The sequence below is a fragment of the Colobus angolensis genome, unplaced genomic scaffold (assembly GCF_000951035.1).
Source record: "Colobus angolensis palliatus isolate OR3802 unplaced genomic scaffold, Cang.pa_1.0 Scaffold208, whole genome shotgun sequence".
NCBI classification, from domain to species: Eukaryota; Metazoa; Chordata; class Mammalia; order Primates; family Cercopithecidae; genus Colobus; species Colobus angolensis.
The window spans coordinates 1691762-1716297 of record NW_012115244.1 but is presented as its reverse complement, the minus strand read 5'-3'; the positions used below and the strand labels follow the sequence as shown (position 1 = coordinate 1716297).

General features: G+C 47.2%; 2 pseudogenes; one reads left to right on the top strand and one right to left on the bottom strand.

Moving 5' to 3' along the window:
- Positions 1–2940: 2940 nt before the first annotated feature.
- On the top strand, positions 2941–6192 carry LOC105512020 (annotated as a pseudogene).
- Positions 3898–4265, bottom strand: LOC105512000 (annotated as a pseudogene).
- Positions 6193–24536: the final 18344 nt, after the last annotated feature.

The window sequence follows — 24536 nt, the reverse complement described above, 5'->3', positions numbered from 1 at the left end:
TGCTGGGTCTTGGGGAGATCCTGGGCTCATTCCTAGTGTCTGGGTCCCTTGGCACCCCCCCACCCATGACAGGCATTGCCCACATTCTGCCTGGGCTTGGGAGTGGCTCTAGATGGGTGTAGACATCATAGTCCAGTGAGCTTAGCAGGGGGGCATCTGCTTCCAAGACTGTCTCTGGGTGCCTGCTCCCCAGTGGCCTGGCCCCTCTGTGGGGTCCATCAGCCACCCCAAAGGCCCTGTCCCACTGGACAGACCCCAACTCTGGCATGATAATTGAGAGAGGAATGTAAAAATCCCCCTAAGAACAAGAGCCAGACCCTGACCCTAGGCTGTATTCTCTGTCCCTTTCTGCTCCCAGGCACCTCATCCTTGAGGCCTAGATCCGTCTCTGTCTCCCAGCTTCAGGATCCTCCTCCCCTTCTCCACGTATACCCCACCCCTCATGGACAGATCACAGCAAGCTGGAATCACACGTGTACCACCTCCTGGCTTTTGTCCATCAAGTGTGGACCACTGTGTTTTACTGTGTTGCCTTTATCGTAAATAGTTCGTGTAAAAAGACTTACGACCTAAAATTATGTTAATAAAATCATGTGTGTAATCATCTGTCGAGAGAGGAAGCGTCACTGGCCTCTTGGGATTGCGAGAATTGAGCTAAAGACTGTGGAGGTTTGTTGTGAAAGGGAATGGAAACCTGAGTCTTCTCCGCCCAGGGCTCAGCGCCTTTGAACCCTCAGTAAATGCACAGCGACCTCAGGGGTGGCAGGAGCTGTCCCGGGTGCTGAAGATGTCAGGGAAGCAAAGGGAACGGTGGGGTAGGGACCCCCCCACGGAGCTGAGAAGCATTTGTTGGGCAGGGTGACCTCCTTCGTTAACTTGGTAGGCTGCCCCAGATTCATATTCTGCTCACCCATACATCAGGCATTCATTTTTTCACTCAGTCATTCATTCACATGCCAGGTCTTGGCCATCAGTGCCACCTTCTCACCACCCTCCACGCCTTGCTGTGACCTCACCTCCACCAGGCTGGCAGAGGACGTGGCACACACACCTGCTGCACTCACTGTTGGCCCTATCTGGAGCTGTTTGCAGGGCTTTATCCATGTCTTTCCAGGATGCACAGCACGGACCCTGTAGCCAGACGTGTGAATTCATCCAGGCTCCACCACTTCCAGCCGTGAGACCCTGAGACAGTCTTGTAGACCTTGGAGACCTCGTAAGATGGTTATGATAAGTAAGTTGATTCATAGACTCAACCCCTTGGGAACCGCGCTCTCCGTAAAGTGTGATGTGCTGCCTGCCCTTATTCTTATCAGGTCCCTGACAGCCTGGTGACAGGGCCCTGGGCTCATTCACCTTTTAACCCCCACACCTATGGACACTGTGCACTCTCCTGCCACCACGTGAGGCCTTCTGCAATTCTCTCCCAGCAACCCAGCCTCTCATCCTGGGGCTGACTTAGTTTGTGATTCTGTAATGACTTATTCTCCACCTATCCTGAGGCTGACTTAGTTTGTGATTCTGTAATGACTTATTCTCCACCTATCCTGAGGCTGACTTAGTTTGTGATTTTGTAATGACTTATTCTCCACCTACCTCCACCCACTAAAGTGCAAATCCCACCAGGTCTGGGCCTTGGTCATCAGCTCCCCAGGGAGCTCCAGGACCCAGGACAATGTCCCATGAACAGCAGGCACTCCTTCCATGGCTGCAGAATGATGGTGTGGCTTCGGGAGAGACGTCCCCTGCTTCAGGCTGGCCTTCCTGGAGAAAGACAGGCCCCTTCTCCTCCATTGTGCTTTAATTTTTAGAAGTTTCCTTGTTTGAGGGGCAAGATCGCACCTTCCTTAGAATAATTTCCTTTCCTATTTTCAGCTGATAAACTTTGGAAGCAAACAAGCTCTCCTCCTCTAGAAAGCACCCTGACAGGAACGCCGCCCACGCTGTGCTGCACTGTCATTAATGAATTACCAGGATGGTGCAGAGCTGTAAGCGCTCATCCGCTCCAAGCTGCTCCCAGAGAACGCAGCTTTTCTGGGCTGGATGCCAGGACAGCCCGGCAGCCCCTGGAGGGGCGGGAAGGGGAGCTACAGCCGGGGGCCCTTCTTCTGTGTTGGGAAAGTGGGTGTTGCCTCCTGCTCAATCGTGTTCATCCCAAATCTTTTGTATTTCCCATTGATCCACATCTAGAATGGACAGAGCAGCAGGAGCATTCAAGCCACTTCCCTGCAGGATGATTAGATCTTGACAATTGGATGCCATAAGTAATATATATATATTTTTTAAGATGGAGTCTCGCTCTGTCACCCAGGCTGGAGTGCAGTGGCATGATCTCGGCTCACTGCAACCTCCACCTCCCAGGTTCGAGCGATTCTGCTGCCTCAGCCTCCCAAGTAGCTGGGATTACAGGTGCCCACCACCACGTTTGCCTAATTTGTTTGTATTTTTAGTAGAGATGGGGTTTCACCATGTTAGCTAGGATGGTCTCGATCTCCTGACCTCGTGATCCACCCGCCTCAGCCTCCGAAAGTGCTGGGATTACAGGCGTGAGCCACCATGCCCAGCCATAATTTTTAATGTAGTGGAATATTGTCTACCTTTTCTTAACAGTTAGGCAACTCATGGTTTCCAAGAGACTCATGAGGATAAACATTGCATCTCTGGAGCCATTACTCTCACACTGAACTGATGTTGAAGAATGGGAGTTCCTGCTTCACTGGGGGACTGTGACCTCACAGAAGTGCAAATGAAAGTGATAAAAGCAGTTGGGAACAGTCAAATGGCTCCATCCATTCCCAGGTTGAGCAGAAATGCTGGGTGAAAACAATTCAAATTCTATATCACTGTGTATTCCAGTGCAAAGTGTTAGACTTGCAGGAAGATATTTTTAAGGTAAAAGACATAAAAATGTTTACAGCAGGAGCAGGCAGTGGAGGCCTGTGCAGCAATGGCCAAGATCAAGGCCGGAGACCTTTGCAGGAAGAAGAAGGAGGAGCTGCTGAAGCAGCTGGAGGACATGAAGGTGGAGCTGTCCCAGCTGCCCATCACCAAAGTGACAGACGGTGCTGCCTCCAGGCTCTCTAAGATCCGAATGTCCGCGAATCCATTGCCCATGTTCTCACAGTTATTCATCAGACTCAGAAAGAAAACCTCAGGAAATTCTACAAGGGCAAGAAGTTCAAGCCCCTGGACCTGCGGCCTAAGAAGACACGTGCCATGCACTGCCGACTCAACAAGCACGAGAACCTGCAGACCAAGAAGCAGCAGTGGAAGGAGCAGCGTTGAACACGGCCCAGTGAAGATCAGGCGGGAAGTAGACACAGGGGCCTGGCCTGGCCTTCCCGCTGTGTCAGTCAATATTTGAGCTTTATCTTTAGTTTAATATGGACTTCGGGAGGAAATCATAGTGTATCTCAACAAACACATGGAAAGAAGAACTGTTTACAACTTTTAAATGAAGTGAGACAAAAGCACCAGGTGTGGTTCTCGAACACAATGTCAGGGTGTTGCCTTTCCATAACTGTGGCCTTTAATAATTGGAGACTCACAGCACTCAGCCCGTGGCGGGCAGGACTATGGACTTCACTCATGTTAACTCAGGCAGTCCTGACAAAAACCCTAAGAAACAGGTGCAAGTAAGACCACAGCTTGTAGTTGAGGAAACCGAGGTATGGAGAGGTTGGGTGACTTGTCCCAGGCAAAGAGCCAGCGAGAGGCAGAGCTGGGATTTGAACCTCGACCATCCAGCCCCAGAATGGATACTCGTAGCCCCTCTAAGGCCGTGCTCAATGCCCAGAAGCCAAGCAGGTCTGGAGCCCTCCATTGATGAATGACAAAAATGCTCTGAACATTTTTTTTTTTTTCTCAGCCAACTGTGCTTTATTGACAGTGCACCACTCAGGCCTTGACCGCGTACTTCCGCAGCGGGGACAGCTGCTCCTTCCACTGCTGCTTCTTGGTCTGCAGGTTCTTGTGCTTGTTGAGTCGGCAGTGCATGGCACGTGTCTTCTTAGGCCGCAGGTCCAGGGGCTTGAACTTCTTGCCCTTGTAGAATTTCCTGAGGTTTTCTTTCTGAGTCTGATGAATAACTGTGAGAACACGGGCAATGGATTTGCGGACATTTGGATCTTAGAGAGCCTAGAGGCAGCGCCGTCTGTCACTCTGGTGACAGGCAGCTGGGACAGCTCCACCTTCACGTCCTCCAGCTGCTTCAGCAGCTCCTCCCTCTTCTTCCTGCAAAGGTCTCCGGCCTTGATCTTGGCCATTGCTGCACAGGCCTCCACCGCCTGCTCCTGCTCTAAACGTTTTTATGTCTTTTACCTTAAAAACATCTTCCTGCAAGTCTAACACTTTGCCCTGGAATACACAGTGATGCAGAATTTGAATTGTTTTCACCCAGCATTTCTGCTCAACCTGGGAACGGATGGAGCCATTTGACTGTTCCCAACTGCTTTTATCACTTTCATTTGCACATTAATTTATTTACCGCCATCCACACCTCTAACCCTGAACAAGGTGTTGGGAAAGGTGTGTAAATGTGTGTCAACGGCACACTCTAATTAAGCGTTGCTTCTCAGCTGAGGCACTTGTACCCCCCAGAGGTCATCAGGCAATGTCTGAAGACGTTCATGGTTGTCATAACCCTCGTGTTTGTGGCAGGGTTGCTGTTGTACACAGTAGGCAGAGGCCAGAAATGCTTCTGAACACCCCACAGGGCAGGGACAGCCCCGTCAGCCTCACAGAGAGTGACCAGCCCCAACGTCAGGAGTGCCATGGTCAGGAGGTTTTCCACAGGGAGCCCCCAGGCCACTAATCCAAGAAGGTCAGCACCACTGCCCTCCACACTTTGTACTTCTGTGAACACCAGCCTCGCGGAGGAGGTAGCCTTGAGTCATCAGCTCCATGGGTTGGTAAAAAGATGTGTCTCCCGGAGGAAGCTGAACGTACACTCAATGCTGGGCGTCTTTTAGAGCTCTCTTCCCTGCCTCGAGTACTCAGCCGACTTGGAGGGAGCCACACGTGCTAGCACTGGAAGGAACGCCCCCTGTCCTGGATGCCCGTGCCACGGTGCCCACTCCACTCACCACCCCCTCACTGTCATCTCCTGGTCACCGTGTCTTTGGCAGGGCGTGAGTGCCTCACCTGCAGGCTGTGGACGGGCGCGCTTGTGGTTCTGCCCGGGAGGAGGGTTTGGCACTGCTGCGGACTCAGCCTCCCGTCTGTTGGACTCCTCTGCCTGCTGTGCTGGAGCACCCCTTGGCTGCAGCGAGGCTGGCTCCAGAGTCCACTCTCCTCTGGGCTCATCCTGCCCACAGCTGGGGCCCTTTCTGGCTTAGACGCGTGGATAAGAACAGCCTTTTCTTGAAGAGATGAGGAGTCCTTTAAAGGATCACCAGCAATGATGAAGCCAGATTCTTCTTATCTGGTCTGTAACGAAGCCAGCCAGGCAGAGCCGGAGGTCCTGGCGTCCCTGAGACCTGAGACCTTTCCCTCTCAGCCACATGGCCCTCCATGTGAGTGCCAGTCATAACTCAAGGCTGTGAAACTCTGTGTGTCTGGTTCCTCCTTCTTCCTTCTCATTTTTTTCTTTTTTCTTTCCCTTTCTTTATTTCTTTTCTTTTTTTTTTTTCTTTTTTTTTTGATTAAGTCTTGCTGTCACCAAGGCTGGAGTGCAATGGGACGATCTCTGCTCACTGCAACCTCCGCCTCCTGGACTCAAACATTCTCCTGCCTCCGCCTCCCAAGTAACTGGGATTACAGGTCTGCACCACCACACCCAACTAATTTTTATGTTTTTAGTAGAGGCGGGGTTTCACCATGTTGACCAGGTTGGTCTCGAACTCCTGACCTCAGATGATCCATCCGCCTCGGTCTCTACAAGTGCTGGGATTACAGGCAGGAGCCACCACACCCAGCCTCTTTTTTTCTTTCTTCTTTTACTTCTTCACGATCCTATGAGTCTCACATCAGAGTCTGGCACTATGACCTATGCAGTAAACTGAGTAGCTCCTTTGACTTTCCACGTAGGCTTGCCCGGCTCTTACTGATGTCGGGACTGGCATTCCATCCAGGCGTGGGAAGCTGCACCGTATTTTTATTCTTGACTCACACAGATGACAGGAATTAGGATACTGTGACCCTCTCCTCTGTTGGACCACAGTATACGCCATGGTTTATGCTGTAAAACCTTAGAGGCATGTTTCCCAGCCTGCTGACTTCCCACTGGCAATGCTGTAGGCAACTGTAGAGTGCCAAGTTGAGCTTCTGGCCTTCTAGAACCTTCTCCCTGATTAATCTGTATCCTCAGGAGTTCTCATGCTCTGGGTCATATAACCACTTCAGTTTTGCTATCTATCCCCTCCCCATAAGGAATACTTGGAATTATTTTTAATAACGAGAGGGCTATGAAGAAACCTTTAAGACGCTTCTAGAATGGTAATTTGAGGAGCTCCAAGAATCCATTTCCCAGCAAAACAACCAAAACTGGTAAAAATTCTTTTAAAAAACATAAGTTAATACCTCTACAAATTGTTTTAAGGGGATTAAGCAAATGAAGGTACATTCATTCACAATATCAACAAAATCGTAAGAGCAGTGAGAGTCTGTGACACTTGAGGCCCTAACCAGTCCCATGACCTCCTCTCCCCAGTCAGCTTCCCAAAGCTCCATTTCCAGTGGCCAGGAAGACAGGGCCTTCTCCTCAACTGTCAGTCCACACTGACCATATGAGGAAGGGCAGGCAGCCAGCATTTCCCAACCTCACCATCTCCAAGGTACAGAAGCTGAGTCCTTGTCTAGGGGAAGTAACCAATAGGTTGGGGCTCCCCTCTTACACCCAGCCCTCACTCAGAGGGTAGTGGCTCTGCCCCAGGCATGCCAGGGTGAGAATACGAGGGCCCCAGATCAGGCTCACATAGTTGAATTTCCACACTTGAAGAGAAAAGAGAAGACCAGAAGCTACTTCAGAGATTTTGCTCAGGGGAAATTTAGTCCACAAGGATACAGACTGCCAAAGTTCTCCCCCAGTGGAATTAACTTCAAAACAGAGTGTTCAAAACAGTGTGTTCAAACCAAAAGAATCTCTTGAAAATAAGGAAGATTGTGGTGATGGGCAATCAAAGGATCCATGCTCCATCAGAACAAGCTAAACATAAGCTAGCTACTTTACCAGACAGAACCAGAAAGAGAGACAGCTAAGAGAGACCTCTTGGGGTTCGAATGAACCTTACACACTGGCTTAAAACTTTCCCTTCCTGAATTTAACTTTATCAAATTATGGAGCAACTTATGTACCAAGGAATAGGGGGTGAAAAAACAAAGACATAGCGAGCAACGAGTAAAGTCTAACAGCTGGGTGCAATACCAAACAGACAGAATTCTGCATAGAGATATCACGCACAGAGACAGAGACAGCCCTGCTAAATCCACCATCACCCCAGGGAGACTGCCCATGTCCAGCGCTGCACCTGTGGGGCTTGGCATTGGAAACCTCACACTGTGTGGAAATAGAGTTCATTCAAATGGTCCAGCAAAGGCGCTAAAAAAATAAACCAACAACAAAAACAAGCCCCAGAAATAGTACTAGGAGATTAGTATCTAGAGTTGGGACAATATATTACCTAAAATGTTCAGTTTTTTTAAAAAAATTATGAGACAGGAAAAGAAAAGGGTAAGTGTGACTCTGAGGCAGGAAAAAAGGTGAGCCACAGTACTTGCCTGTGAGAGGCCCTGATGTTGGGTTTAGTAGACAAATACTGCAAAGCAGCCATTGTAAATATGTTCAAAGAGCTAGAGGAAAATATGCTTAAGGAGGTAAAGGAATCTACCATGATAATAACTCATTGAGTAGAGAATATCAATTTTAGCAAAACTAAATGGACGTTCTGAGCAAGGAAAGTATGATAATTAATACAAATATGTACCAAAGAGCCCAACAGATTTGAGTTGGCAGAAGAGTCTGCAAACATAAAAATAGATTTACAGGGATTCAGCAATCTGAGAAACCGAGAGAATAGCAAATGAATGAAAGGAAGAAAACCTCAGAGGCGTGTAAAACCATTCAGAGGACCAGTATATGTGTCCTGAGAATACAAGAAAAAAGAGATAAAGAAGAAAAATGACTAGAGGAAACAATGAAACTTCCCCAGATTTATGAAAAATTGTTATCTACACATCCAGAAGCTCCACGAGCCAGGATAAAGACAAAGGCATTGGCAAACAGACACGTCATCGTTGAAATGCTGTTTAAAAGGACAAAGAGCAATCCCGAAAGCAACAAAGAAAAAGATCAGTTGTCACACAAAGGGACTCCAGGTGAGATGAACACTTGACTTCTCATCGGAAACAATGTGGGTCCAAAGCCAGTGGGACAGCAAAGTCAAGCGACAAAAGGAAAAACTCAGAAACTGAGACTATCAGACGCACAGAACCCACCTTTCAAAAACCAAGGTGAGTTCCAGTTTCACCTGTAACAAGTGTGGAAGTCACCACTCTGCCCTAACAAGTAAAAAGTGGAACAGATTAATAATTTGAGACGTATTTTTGATTCTGTAAGCGGATGAGCACACGGTGCCAACCACTCACCCCAAAATGGGAGGGACAGTCGTGTGGAAGCCGGGAGGCACAGCTTGCTAGAGGAGAGATTTGGGATCAGAGACCACTGTGGGAAATGGTGTCAGCAGAGAAGAAACTGAACCTTAACTGATGGATTGCTAGAGGCCCAGAGTGGATGAGTCTGAGAGTTACAAATAACTCCAGAGGGACCCAGTCCCAGGAAGCCCACCTCACTCTTGTGGGTTTTACCTACAAGAATTAACCAGGTTCCCCAAGAAAATATTGCAGAAAAAAAAACTGTTTTGCTTCCATCAACGGGAGGAAAAAAGGAACTATTTTGAAATCTACCAGATCACTTGGTTCTCAAAAAGGCCTGCCCTCAGGAGAAAACATCCAACCAGGGCATAAAATGCTGGGGTTTTATCAGAGTTTAACTTACCTGAGGGAAGAGAACTACCCAACTTCAGCCTGCCCTAGCTTCCCACATAGGAGAAGGAAAATGCTCAATCCAGATCCCAAAATGTTGGGGTTTTATCAGAATCCAGCTTCCTTGAGGGAGGAGAACTACCCAATTTCAGCCTGCCCTAGCTTCCCACGTAGAAGGAGGAAAATGCTCCCCTACAGCCCACTCTCGCTATCCTGCCCCATGTAAAACAGCAGGGACTGAGAAGCACTTGTGAAGTTAACAGTCCAGAGACACAGGGTCGCTAAATAACCAGGATCTAATTTCAGGATTCGATAATACTTTGCCTCCCCCCACACCTTAGCACTACATTCCTAAAGGCCTGCTAAAAGCAGTTCCTCTCATTGAGCACACCACGCCTGCCTATGGAAAACATTATAAAGCATACTTAAAAACACACACACAGTTTCAAGAAATAGAGCTAGCATCAGAACCAGACATGGCAGGAATATTGGAATTATCAGACTAAGAATTTAAGACTGTAAGGGCAAATACGCTACAGCCTGTAATAGATAAAGCAGACAGCATGCAACACCAGGTGCACAATGGAAGCAGAGATAGAAACCCTAAGAAAGAACCAACAGTAAATGCTAGCGATGGAAAACACTGCAACAGAACTGGAGAATGCTTTCGATGGGTGTATTGGTCAACTGGACACCCCTGAGGAAAGGATATCTGAGATGAACGACATATCAATGGTAACTTCCCAAACTGCCAAACTGAAAAGCAAAGACAATAAAGACTGAAAAAATGGAACAGAATATCCGAGAACTATGGGGTGACTACAAAAGATGTAACATATTTGTAGTGGGAATACCAGCAGGAGAAAAAGAATGGGGGGTGGGGGAGAGAGAGAGAGAGAGAGAGAGAGAAAATACTTGAAACAATAATCACTGGAAATGTCCCACAAATTAATACCAGACACAAAACCTCAGTTCTAGGAATTTCAGAGATCACTGAGCAGGATAAATGCAAACTAATAATAATAATAATAATAATAATAATGAAAAATCTATGCATATTATTTTCCAACAACAGGAATTTGAACTTTTTTTTTAAATCCAGAATGAAGCCAGGAAGCGATGAGGAGAAAGATCATACCTGTAAACCAACAAATATAAGAACTGCGTCTGACTTTTAACCAGAAACTAAACAAGCAAGAGGAGAGCAAGGTAAAATATTTAGTGATGAGAGAAAAAGACCACCAACCTACAAGTCTGTACCCTGCAAAATTGTCTTTTTTTTTTTTCTTTTTGAGACAGTTTCACTCTGTTGCACAGGCTGGAGTGCAGTGGTACAGTCTCAGCTCACTGTAACTTCTGCCTCCTGGGTTCAAGTGGTTTTCATGCTTCAGCCTCCTGTGTAGTTGGGATTACAGGCACCCACCACCACACCTGACTAATTTTTGTATTTTTGGTAGACACAGGGTTTCACCACGTTGGCCAGGCTGGTCTCAAACTCCTGACCTCAAGTGATCTGCCCACTTCAGCCTCCCAAAGTGCTTGCATTACAGGCACGAGCCACCATGCTATGCCCGGCCAAAATTATCTTTCAAAGGTGAAGGAGAAATAAATCAAAACAATAAAAAGGGAAGATAATTTATTATCAGTCAAACTGCCTAGTAAAAGATGTTTACGAAAGTTCTTTAAAGAGAAGGTAGAAACTCAGATCAGACAGAAAAGATGAGTCATGAAGAAAGAATAAATTAACATAAAATAAAAACTTATTTTTCTTATTTTTAACTAATACAGCAGATAATAATTTGTGGCAAATAATAATAGCAACAAGATCTCCAATTAAGTGTGCTTATGATATATCTTATGTGTGTGTAACAGTAGGAAGATCTTCAATTAAGTATGTTTATTATATATCTTATGCATGTCTACATATGTATGCATGTGCACATAAGCTATACACATGCCTGTATACACTTACGTGTGCCTATATATAAGTGAAATGAATGATAGATATAATGCAGTCAATGCAAGGGAAGAACAAGGAATCTTTTATCACACTACCTGTGAAGTAGTATAATGTTCTTTGAAAGTAGGGTTGGATTCGTTGTAAATGTATATTGGAAACTCTGGGACAATCACTTTAAAAGGTTTAAAATGGGGGGTTACTGATATACTAAAGTGAGAAAACAGAATCATATAAAATTCTCAGCTAAAACTACAAAAGGCGGAACAAAGAGTGAAGGACATAAATACAAACAAGAGCAAGTGTAAGAAAGAGAAAACAGGTACCAATATGGTAGATATTAATCTAGCCATATCAGTAATCACATTGAAAGTCAATGGTTTAAGTGCACCAATTAAAAGATGGAGATTGTCACAGTGGATCAAAAAATAAGACAAAACTGTATGTAATCTACAAGAAGCCAACTTTAAATATTTAAAAAATGTGGATTAAAAGTAAATGGATGCAAAATATGTCATGCTAACACTAATCCAAATAAGGCAAAAGTAGCTATATTAATTTCAAACAGAGCAGATTTCAAAGTGAGGAAAGTCATCAAGGATAAAGAAAAGAATAATGATAAAGTGGCCAATTCTCCAAGAAGACATAACAATCTTTAACAGATATGCACCCAACAACACAGTGTCCAAATACGAGGCAAAAGCTGATACAACTGCAAAGAAAAACCGATTAATTCACTCTCATAGTTGAAGACTTCAGCGCCCCTTCTATCAGAAATGGACAGATCCAGCAGACAGAACGTCAGCAAGAACGTAATTAAGAATACATGTTCTTCCCAACTCACAGGGAACATTCACGAAAACAGCGCATTCTGAGCCATGAAACACACCCTAACAAATTAAAAATCATATAAATCATACAGTGTCTGCTCTTAGACCTCAATGGAATTGAACTAGAAATAAATAACAGAAAGACAACGGGAAAATCACAAAATACATGGAGATTAAACAAGACTTTAAAATAATACATGAGTCAAAAAGAAATCTCAACTTTTTTTTTTTTTAATTTCTTGAACTAAGTTAAAATAAGAAACAACAACAACAAACTCCTGGAACTAATATAACTAATTAACTATAGCAAGATTAAAGGATATAAGGTTAATAGGCAAAAGCAAATTGCTTTCCCAAATGCTAGCAATGAACAAGTGAAATCTGAAATTAAAAACAAAATAACATTTACATTAGCACCTTAAAAAGTGAAATACTTAGATATAAGTCCAACAAATATATACAAGATGTACAACTCTGTTGAAAGAAATCAAAGAAGAACTAAATAAAGGGAGAAATACTCCATGTTCATGGCCAGGATGACTCAACATTTTCAAAATGTCAGTTCTTCCCAATTTGATCTCTAGATTCAATGTAATTCAAATCAAAATCCCAGAAACTTATTTTGTGGAGATTTAAAAATTGATTCTAAAGTTTATATGGAGAGGCAAAAGACTCAAAGAAGCCTACGTAATATTGAAAGAGAAGAACAAAGTTGAAGGAGTATTATTACCCAACTTTAATCTGTAATGCTACAATAATCAAGACTGTGTGATACTGGTGAAAAATGCACCCATAGTATATTTTTAATAACAACCCTTTATCAGATATGTCTTTACTGCCTATCTGATTGTCTACTACAACAAACCTGTTGGTAAATAGATCAATGGAACAGAATAGAGAGCCCAGAAATAGACTCATATAAATGTAGCCAGTTGATCTTTGACAAACAAAGACAACGCAATGGAGTAAAGATAACCCTTTCAACAAATGGTTCTGAAATAACTGGAAATCCTCATGCAAAAAAAAGCATGAATCTAAACTCACGCCTCACTCTCATCATAAAAACTAACTCAAAACCTAAATGTAAGATGCAAAAGTATAAGACTCCTAGGCTATAACATAAGAGAAAAATCTAGATGATCTCAGGGATGATGACGTGTTTTTAGATGAAACACCAAAGGCGTGATCCATGAAAGATAGAATGAATTAATTGGACTTTGTTAAAATGAAGAACTTATTTTCTGCAAAAGACAATTTCAAGAGAATGAAAAGACAAGACACAGACTACAAGAAAATATTTGCAAAAGACATACCTGATAACCAACTGTTATTAAAAATACACAAAGAACTCTTGAACTCAACAATAAGAAAACAAGCCAGTTTAAAAATATGCCAAAGACCTTAACAGGCACCACACCAAAGAAGATACACAGATGGCAGATAAGCATATAAAAACGTGCTTCATATTGTATGTCATGTAAGACCTGAAATTATAAAACTCTTGGAAGAAAATATAGGAGAAAAGCTTCATAACAATGGGTTTGACAATGATTTCTTGATTATCACACCACAGACACAGAAAACAAAGGCTAAAATAGAGAAATGGGACTACATCAAAATAATCAACTTCTGTGCATCAAAGGATGTGATCAACAGAATGAAAAGGCAACATACAGAATGGGAGAAAACATTTACAAATCAAATAACTGACAAGGGGTTAATATCCAAAATGTATTTAAAAACTCCTACAAAATAACTACAAAAGGAACAAATTAAAAATGAGCAAAAGACTTGCGTAGATATTTCTCTAAAGAAATACAAATAACCAAGTTCCTGAAAAGATGCCCAGTGTTTCTAATTATTAGAAAAATGTAAATCGAAACAATGATATACCACCTCACACGCATTAGAACAGTTACTATTAAACAAAACAATAGAACACAAAAGAAACAAAGAAAATCCTAGAAAAAAAGTGTTGGCCAGGATGTGGAGAAATTCAAACCCTTGTGCGTTGTTGGTGGGAATATGAAATGATGCAGCTGCTGTGGAAAACAGTAAGGCTCTTCCTCAAAAAATTAGACATTAAGCTACCATATGATCCAACAATTCCACTTTGGGGTATATGCATGAAAGAATCAAAAGCAGGATCTCAAAGAGATATTTGTACACCCATGTTCATGGCAGCCTGTTCCACAATAGCCAAGAGGTGGAAGCAACGCAAGTCTCCATGAATGGATGGATGGATGGATGATGAATGGATAGATGGATGCATGGATGGATGGATAGATGGATGGATGGATGGATGATGAATGGATGGATGCATGGATGGATGGATGCATGGATGGATGGATGCATGGATGGATGGATGCATGGATGGATGGATGGATGGATGGATGGATGGATGCATGGATGGATGAACATGTTTTGATCCATCCATACAATGGTACATTACTCAGCCTTAAAAAGGGAGGAAATGCTAACATATGCTACAACATATATGAACCTTGAAGACATGATGCTAAGTGAAATCAGCCAGCCACAAAATAACAAATTCTGTTTAATTCTGCTTATACAAAGTACTTAGAGGAGTCAAATCCATAGAGACAGAAAGTAGAATGGTGGATGTTAGGGGCTGAGGATATAGGATAGAAGGAAGTAAGTGCATCATTCCAGGAGGATGGCTGACATAAGAAACACACATATTAATACCTCTTGGTGAGGATGTAGAGAAATGGGAACTCTCGGACACTATTGGTGAGATATAAAAAGGTGAAGCCACTTTGGAAAACAATCCTGCAAGTCTTCAAAATGTTAAACATAGAGTTACAGTGTGGCCAGCAATTCCACTCCTAGGTGTATACCAGGAGAAATAAAAGTGGGGACACAAATGTTCATTATTTATAGCAGGATTATTCATAATAGCCCCAAAGAGGAAACAGCCTGAACATCCATCCATTGATGAATAGATAAATAAAATGTAGTGAATATTATTTGGCTATAAGTAAATGAAGTTCTGATGCATGATACGATATGCACCAATCTTGAAAATACTGTTCTGAGTGAAGGAAGCCAGCTACACAAGACCAGGCATGCTATGACTCAAATGATGTGAAATTTCCAGAATAAGCAGAATGCCAGGCTGTGGCTACCTAGGACTGGGGGTATGGGCAAAATGGGTAGTGACTGCTAGTGGGTATGAGGTTTCTTTTTTGGGGGTGACAAAAATGTTATAAAGTTGATTGCGGTATTGGTTGCATATCTATGTGAATACACTAAAAAACTTTGAATTGTATAGTTAAAAGTGGGTGAACTGTCTGGCATGTGAGTTTTATATCAATAGAGCTGCTGCTTTTAAAAATAGATGACTAAAATTAACACTTTTCTCCCCTGGAGGGTATTCACTTTCTTTCTCTTTTATTTGTATAAATGTATGGGCATAGAGTGAAATGATGGGCAGTGGAGACTTGGAGCACATCCATTCTCTAACACAGAAGTAGAGCAGTTATCAGAGGCGTGAATCTGAGGCTGAAATTTCAGGATTGTAGTTGCAATCTGGAGAATGTTTTTGGGCACAGGTCCACCCTTGGCATTGAAAGAAATGCATCATCTGAAAAGAGATGTTTCCTCTGCATCAACAGAGATCTGGCTGACTCCCAGGAAGAGCGAAGCTGGGGGGCTGGAAGCTGACACTGTCCTTGCAGTGAGCACCTTCTCCGTGGTCTGAGGGAGGGCCAGGCGCTTGGTCCTCATCCTTCACTTCCCTCTTATCCTACTTAGAAAGTCTCCATTCGTCCACTCATGTGATAGGACAATCTTTATCTATTCCCTATTTTTTGATGTACCAAAAGCTGTACATAATTAATGTACGGAACTCAATGAGTTTGGGATAAGATGATCTAACTGCCTCTGAACTCCCCTGGAAGATTCTGAGAAGCTGACCAAGGCAGTGAACATGGTGAGAGAGAAGCCTTCTGACCAGACTAGAGGGACTGTTAACCTCAGGAGAAAGGGTAGCCATTCAGACCCTCTGAGTGGGAGGGGCTCCCAGGACCTGCGGGGCCTAGTGTGGCTTCTGCGACAAGCTGCCCTGCCTCATAGAGGATCGGTTCTCAAACTCTTATTTGCATAGTATTCAGCTTGGACCAGGGACAGGGAATGGGGAGATTTTATTTTTAATTCAGATCCCCAGGCTTCTTGTCTCTAGGACCTGGTTCAATCAGCTCAGGTATCTGCATATTGATAAGTTACCCAGAGTTCTCTGGGGCAGGTGGCCTGGGCAGTGTTGCTACATATGCAACAGTCATGGAATGGCAAGACCTGCCAAAGGCTTTGGAATCGGGTCAGAAAACCTCACTCTCGGTCCTGGGTTATGTGCTTGCTGGTGGTGAGAGCAGGACTCAGCACCTTCTGACCACTCCTAGCCCTGCCCTTGGAAATCCAACCCATTTCACAGCTTGAGGTGCCGTCTGTATACTGATGAACCCCAAATGTATAGCTCCAGCCTCACATTCCCTCAAATCCCAATGGTTTACTACAGGGCGTATTTGACATCTCTGCCCACACTCTCAAAGGCCTCTTCAACAAGAGTTAACTTGTTAACTCTAACAAGTTAATAAGAAATAAACGCCTGCACGCCTATCTGCCATCAAGCTGCCCCATCAGATCCAACTCACGTCTGTGCTAAAAGTTCCATCCTTCCAGGCTCTTAGGAAAAAGACCTGGAGTCCCCTTCAGGCCTCTCTCTTTCTCCCACCCTCACACTTGATCCAGCAGCCAACCCTACTTGGCTGTGCCTGAGACGCACATCTGGATCCAACCACTTCACGACACCCCTCTCACCGCCACTCTGACCAAGGTACTGTTGTCTCTTCCTGGACCCAGGAACTTGCCTCCTAGCAGAGCCCCCTGCTCCCTCTCCATGCATCTGCTGCCTGCTCTCAACCCAACAACTACAGCTGTCATTTAAGCCAAGTCCTTGGCTCCGAACTTCCAGAGGCTCTCATCTCAGTTGGAAGAAAAGATGCAGGCTGTGCACAACCCTCCAGGACCCTACATTCTCTGCTGCTCACACACACAGAACGTGACTCTCTGGCCTCTTCTCCCCTGCCCTCCCCATGCCACACACGCTAACCTCTTTGCAGAATGCTCCAGGCAAGCTCTGCTGTGGCTCTTCCCTGCATCTGAGCATCTGTGCCTTCCCCCCCACTCCTCCCCCCATCTCCCTTAGGCCTCCACTCAGTTTCCCACTGCCTTCCCCAACCGCTGGTCTGAAAGAAGACCCTGCTTTACTTTCTCAGCAGAACTTCCTGCTTTCTGATGACATTCTCAGTTTGGTGACCTCATCCCTTCCTGTTTCGTTGCTTGGTTCAGAAGCCAGGCAGCTCCTGGCATGCAGTAGGAGGAGTTAAAAGAGCATCTTTGAGTGAGGAGGACAGATGTGTGAGTGAGACTCCAGGGTCACAGGAGCAAGGACCACAGGACCCTCTTGTCCAGGTTCTGGTATGGGTCCCCTATCCTGGCAAGACACCTTGGGAAGCTGGATGGGGCAAGGAAAGGACACCCTCAGCCCAGGCAAGAGTTGGCCCAAAGAGCTTTCTGGAAACCTATGGCTGTGTCCCAGCACTCACAACGCCAGGGTGAGAACGCGCCAGGGTGCCAGCCAGCCAGTCAGTCACAGTGGAAAGGACAATGCATGGAGTTTGGGCCACCTTTCCTAGAACCCAGCGTCACCCTGTCCACTCAGATCTCCAAGGAGGACCAAGGCGTGACCCTCTGACAATGTGGGCCACAGGATGGCAGGGTGGGGGTGTCCAGTGAAAGTGAGGAGTGATCAAAGTGGTGCAGCAATGCTCCACCTCGGGGAAGCCAGGGCAGGATTCCAGGAAGGGGCTCCAGGCAGAAGGCAGGCCTGGCCCATTACATTCACCACTTCAGCACCCTGGCCTTGGACAGCTCCCGGAATGGACGCGAATCCATGTCTCCCTAGGAGGAGGTGAAGGAGGGTCCTAGGATGAGAATCTGCCTCTGTCCTGCCCAGAGGCCAGGAGTTGGCTCTCGGAAAACCTTGGCTGAGTCCTCCCCTCGTAACTTCTAAAAAAATACAACTATTTTCGCTGCTCATGGGTTAACTCGCTGTTTCATTTGAAGTCCCAATTTCCATGCTAAAGCAAAGCATCATAAGTAGCAATAGAATCAGTTCATCCTGCATTTGTTTTTCCCCAGCGAGGAGCAATCAATTACCTGAGAGGTGTCCGTGGCTGCGGCTAAACGGTGACCCAGCAAGGTGCAATTGGCGAAGTGTCACTTTTATTCATGGCCTCAAATCCGAGAATGGGCTCCTCTGCATTTTAATTATTGGAAAGCACTTACTACCCTTGCTTTAATGAATTATATAAAATTTAAACACATGCAATTATATCTTTTATAAATAAAAAGCTGTGGGATTGCCTTGAGGGTGCTGCGGCCACCACTAGAGCTGTATTTACTTTTGTCGCCCCACCCTCCATCCCTGCCAGGGTCTCCTGGGCTCCTACCTTCACCTGCCTGCATCCCTCATGTCCTATGGCCTGGCTCTTCCTCTGTCTCCTGTGAGCTGTGAATGTTTAATCATGAGGTGGAGACTCGCCCTTTCCTCTGCTTCGTCCCGAAGGAGAGTAAGGTGCTCTGGTTTAGGAGGGAACCCAGGAGCATGCCTCACTCTCTCTGCTGGACACCTTTCTCAGCAAGGCTGAGGTGCTCCTGCTAAGGGCCAGCTCTAAAGCCCCTCCAGGGCCCTCGTCCTCCACACATGTCACTCGGAGACCGGTTTTGTCCTCTGGGCCCTACAGAGCACCCAGCCACGCCATTCTGTTGGGCATTTGTCACCTGGGAGTCGAAAGAGGCTGTGAACAGCTCTTTTCACTCTCTTCTCTCCTAGAACCCAAGAGCACCACACAGCTCTTTACAGGGGCTCCTGGGTGTCACCCACACATTTTTAGATGAACAAATCTGATTCTGTGAATGATGGTTTTGTTTGCTAAGAACCAAGACCTGAGGAGGTGTGTTTATCGCAATGCATAGGCTCATCACGTTTTTGTCTACAGAAAGCCTCGTAAATCCATCACCAAAGCATGAGACCTCTCCTGAAGCCCAGGGCCGAGTTTGTCTTGGACAGGTGCTCAACAAGGAGGGAACAAAGCCAGGCCGCAGCGTAGGGTCTAGGCTGGGAGTGGAAGAGTCCCCAGTGGCAGGTGGCGTGGGCAGTGTGGGAACGGTGTGCATGGTGGAAAAATGGCAGGGGGTCTGAGATTAGCTTGGCCACACTCTTTAGGCAGCCCAGTGCAGATTCCCAGTCCCCTCTCAGACCCAACATCCACTGTTTCCGCAGATACAATTTTGCAAGCAGTCATGGGAGGCACAGAGGGGTCTGGGCCCCGAGAGAACCAGCATTGTTTCATTTCTCCTCTGGAATCACGGCTCTGCAGGCAGGAAGTTGGGGACAGAGTGACGCAGGCCCACCAGGGCCCTTCTGTGGCTTTCTCTATGCAGAAACTCCACAGGGCTTTATTTCCCCATTTTGTATAAGCCTTTCCAAAGTCACATTCCAGAGCCCCCGAGCCATGCCCCGATTCATCCGCTGACCCGTTGCTCTCCCGGGCCATGGAGGAAGAGAAGTCCTTCTGGTCCTACCTCATGCTCCAGCCCTGCATTTGCTGGGGAGGGATGCCCTGCAGCCTCAGGCCCCAGAACACGGCTTGTTCTGCTTATACAGGGAAACCCTGGCATCGAATGCCTGCTAATGTGAGTGAAAGTAATTTCTTCAAAATCACGTTAAATAAAAGGTGAAACAACGTTTAAGTCAGAGAGTGGTTAATTGTCTCTCTCTAACGAGCAACTGACCTCCAGGGCTCAGCCGCTCCGGGAACTCATTACCCACCACGCTCTGGCAGCAGCACCAAGCACAGGGTGAGCCGATGAGAAGGTTGTCCTGGCCAGGAGCCCAGCTTGGGAGGGACCCTGCTTCCTGTTCCTCCTGGGAAGGTTTCCCGGAGGGGCCAGCTGCTTCCTGTTCCTGGGTGCAGACGCTGTGCTGGGGGCACAGGCTGGGGAAGGAGGTGCAGGGAGCAGAGGGCGCGGGAGTGAGTTGGAATGAATGACCAACTCTCCGGCAGACCTTTGGTGGCTGCCTTGTTGAGAAAAGCTGCCCCAGGGGCTGCAGCCTCATGCCCAGCACTGTCTGGTGCTGGTATCCCTCCCAATCCCGATAGCTGGTATTGCCGGGTTTTTATTAGGCACCAGACACGGGGCTAACACACAGCCCACAGATAAAGCTAAAGACGAAAGGAGGATCCCGTGGCTGTTTGAATGCTCAGCCACTCCCCTGTCATCCAATTTATGAAATGCAAAATCAGCACCACGCTGGCCTCAGCATGCTGCGCAGACAGTGTGTGCCGCAGTCATCCCACCCTAGACCATTAGGTTTCCATGTTTCCTCGTATACCATTATTGCTTATCATTTATTAATATGAACCCAAGTGGAATAAAATGATATTACAGCAAGATCTCCATTGCTTTCTATATTCCAACTAGGTACATTGTCAGTAAACAACGTCTCTCTCATTAAGCATTACTGCACTTAGGAGCTATTACCAGTAAGGCACAGAGACCCTGCTCCCCGGGCACTGGATTTCATGGTTTCTCGTTTACAGGTGGCCTCTGACACGGCCTGGAACAGCCAGGCCACAGGTATGTTGAGGGGTTAACAGAGATGTAGCTCTTGGGACCTCTGTAGGCTTCCTAGTGGGGAGGAGGATGATTTTCAAAGCTCCTCTGAACAGAGGGAGGTGGGGGATGGAGACGTGGGGTCATCTTGTTTGCACAGACTGCTCCCCGAGGGAGCCCAGCCCTGTTCCTGATCCAGGCACCTGCCTCGGCTATCTGAAAGTGTAATGCTTTGCAGTGTTGGATGTTGAGTGATTGACAGGGCGATGAGAAATGAGTAAGGGCGCGGTGGAAAAAAATGCCAGGAATGGCAGCTGCTCCCAGCTGCGTGGCCCACACAGCGAGCACCCCTGGGGCCTGCTCACAGCTGGTGAGGGGCTGACAGGGATCCCCAGGGACATGCAGTGGGAGTCCAGCTTTGGCCAAAGTGTCTGACTTTGAAAGTCATAACAGACAAGAATGTTCTGCCTCCTTCTCTTGGCAGAAATTGGGATCCATTGAAGGGTTTTTTTTGCTCACTGGGCTCTGCGTGCCTATCTGTGACCCCATGTGCCACCCACTCATCTGCTGTTCCCTGGTTGCCCTCATTCACTACACTCCATCCAGCCTGTTTCTTTAGTGCTGCCCAAGGCCCTAATGGGTAAGGTGGAAGCAAAGATGTCCCCACCACGAGAATGGGACACGGAGTCCTGGCCACTCAGGCAGCTCACCTGCTGATCCTTCTGGAGGAGTTGCTCCCATTTTCAAGGTTCTTCATGTAAAACGTAGGCTCAAATACCCACAGGACCCGAAAATAGCCACTCCCCAAGTTGAATGGCATGACTCCCAAGTTTCTTCTCTCGGGGGAAGAGGCCCGGAGACACCTGGAGTTGACCGTCCTTGAGACTGTGAGGTGGCCTCGCTCACTGCGAAGAACCAGGAGAGGCAGTCTGCTGGGCTTCCTCCTGCACCAGAGCACAGGTGCTTGGTTCGTCTTATTTATGTACCTGTCTGGGTGGGGTCTGAGCATGCTCAGTATCTCTGCCCCATTCCCTCCCTCAGACCTGGGGAGCAGGCAGCAAGGAAGCTGGGACCAGCTGGGTGGCAAACAGCCCATACCTTGGGCTCCTCCTTGGTGCCCAGGGTGGCGTTCTAGGATGCTCCAGGCCTTGGACTCTGGGATCCTTCCTTCTGATGCCCGTGTCACAGAGAGGTGGCCCAGCAGCCCAAGGCCAGCAGAGGCTGCCACTGTCCAGCCCGAGAGGAGCTCTTCACCCCAGGCACTGTGGGTCGGAGCCAGCTACACCCAATGATGGGCCCTAGAAAACCCTCCTGTGACTCTTCTCCAAGACTCTTGCAATGCTCTGCTGATGGGCACTGAAAAGTGAGTGCAAATTCCGAATACCTGCATGCATTCTAAACCTGTTATGGACTAGGTTCTCCGTGTTCTTCTGACTGTATGACCAGGGCAAAGCCATCTGTATCCCTCTCTGATTAAATATCCAGTTGGTGTCTGAGAAGAGGAGAGCCCAGCAGATTTTGATGACTGCTGCTCATTAGCTGTTAAACTAAGATATTGTTTTTATTAGACCTTATCTGAAGAACCAGCCAAGCACGGTTTTTAATGAGAAGCAAAGAGTGAATGAGGCAGCTATAGGACTTGCATATGAAAATGTAGGAGTGTCTGATGAAAGGCAGAGCAATCTCGTGCCCGAAGGATCAGCAGAGGCAGGTCACCAGGAAACCGCACGGTTCTGCACATGCTGTTAATTTTTTCCCCCTCATCTCAGCCTGCAGTAATATTTTAAGTAGAGCCCAGTGATGTATAAATTCATGTATTTATGCTTTTTTTTTGCCCATTTGCTAGCCTGTGTTCTTGTTTGGGCTTTTGTATTTTTCTCCTAAATTCAAAGCTGTATCCTCCACACCCCCACAGGCTTTGGGGAGTGGTTGGTCAGCCGTCCTGGCGAGAGCCTTTCTGTCTGTCTTACCTTCTGGCCTGGAACCCAGCTCCCTGGGCTCCCCTTCCCCAGGCCCCTCGCGGGTCTCACCAGTTTACCTTGAAGGAAGGCAGGTGCGGCAGCAGCTTCCCCTGGGGTGCCTGCCTCCTACTGGGAGGCATTGCTGACTCACAGGAGGTGGCCCCTGCCGGAGAGGCTGGGCATGCGGATGCGCTTCTCCTTTCCCTCCTACGTTGACCAGCCTTCCAATCCCCTCTTTCGAACCCACCAGGAGCCGTGCAGGCTTCGGGTTCGGCCTCGTCATTGGCTCTGTGGTCCTGCTCACTGCTTCTGTATGTGGACTCGACTTCCTGGGTGACAGGATCCCATCCTCCCCACAGAGGAGCCATGGAGCTGCACGCAGGGCCCCAGGACCACACCATCTGTGCATCTGCAGCAGCACCTGGGCCTTCCCCAGACCAGGAGGAGCTTCATCCAGCATGGGGACCCTTCAAGTCGGAGACACTCGCGAGAATAAAGCAGGCCCTGGCCCCTTGAGAAGGGCAGGTGGGTGGGGTCTCCGGGACAGCAGGAAGGGGAGCCACGTGACATCCTCACAATGTCCCTTTGATCGTCTGACTCCAAGGTGGCTTTACACATTGTCTTTGCTCAGCTGCCACAACAATGCACTGCAGACAGGAGGCTTCGAGAACAGATACTTATTTCCTCACAGTGCTGGAGGTTGGGAGCCCAAGGTCTAGGTGTTGGTTCCTTCTGAGGCCTCTCTCCTCGGCTTGCAGATGGTATTCTATCTGTGTCCTCATGTGGGAGTCCTTCGTGTGTATCTGCAACCTCATCTCCTCTTCTTACACGGACACCAGTCAGATGGAAGCAGAGCCCACCCCAAGCATCTCCTTTTAATTTAATTTCCCCTTTAAAGATCCTGTCTCCAAATACCGTTGCATTCTGGGGCGCTGGAGGTCAGGACATCAACATAGGAACTTAGGGAGCACAGTGCACTCCATAATACACATGAAATTATTTCCTGAATAATTTTAAGATCGATGCATTCACAGAGCCCTGATTAGGAGACCAGGAGGTCTGTGGCCCGACACCCACTCGCAGGGCACACAGCGAGTGCTGCCACCTGGGTAGAACCAAGAGATCCAGGTGTGGATGTTCCTGCAGCCACCTGGCCCTCAGGCCTCTGCTGTCTCCTTTTCCTCTCGTGCTCCCCAGACTCCAATCCTCGGTTCCTACCTGCCTTCACCATTTGCCTCCCCGGACCCCAGGACACAGGGTTCAGGGCCCGCGCCATCTCTGTCCGTTGAGTCTGTCTGCGGGACTTGGTTTCAGCTGTAGCACTGGGTCCAGCGTGTGCTTTCGTGAGGGTGCACCGTGACTTCCCAGCTCCATGATCATTGGGGCCACATCCGACCCCCTAGAGATTTCCAGTTTCCCAAATCTCAGGGCTCATGGGTACTCCCAGGACCCCTCCAAAGCAGCCATGGGCTGTCTTGTAAGACAGTCAGGGGCCACAGCTGAGATCCTGAGAGGCGGTTACCACAGGGCGCAGCAGAGATTCTGGCCGGCCTCCCTGCACAAAAAACGAGGCAGGTATATTTTTATCTGATAGGTTTTAGGAACATTTTTGAGAATTTCTAAAGTTACCGGAGAGAGCCAGGAGCATTGGGCAACTGCTTCCGTGCCCCTCCTCCCCGCTGGGACTAGTGGGGGTCGGCCTTGTCAGGCGCTCACAGGGCCCCTCCCAGGCTGGCTGTCCTACTTTTTAAATTGCAAGAAGACACTGTGAGGAACATGTCCGCTCATGTGTGAATGTGTGCGGCAGTCACTAAAGCAGACTCCTGGTCCTTGACACTAACAGCAACCAGGACAGTTTCGTGCCGGGGGAGGGGCCCCTTAGCCCCATCCATTTTGTAGGACTGGTAATTATGCTGATACACAAAGAAGATTTTCACACATCATCACCCGTCAGTTCAGAGAATGTGGGAAACAGTATTTGTTGAATGAATAAATGAATGAATCAATGAATCAATGAATGAATGAAGTGTCTTAGTCCACATTGGTGAATGCAGGCTCCCTGGAGGAGACTGGGCACTGTATCCTTAGTATTCATTCTGAAGTCTTGTG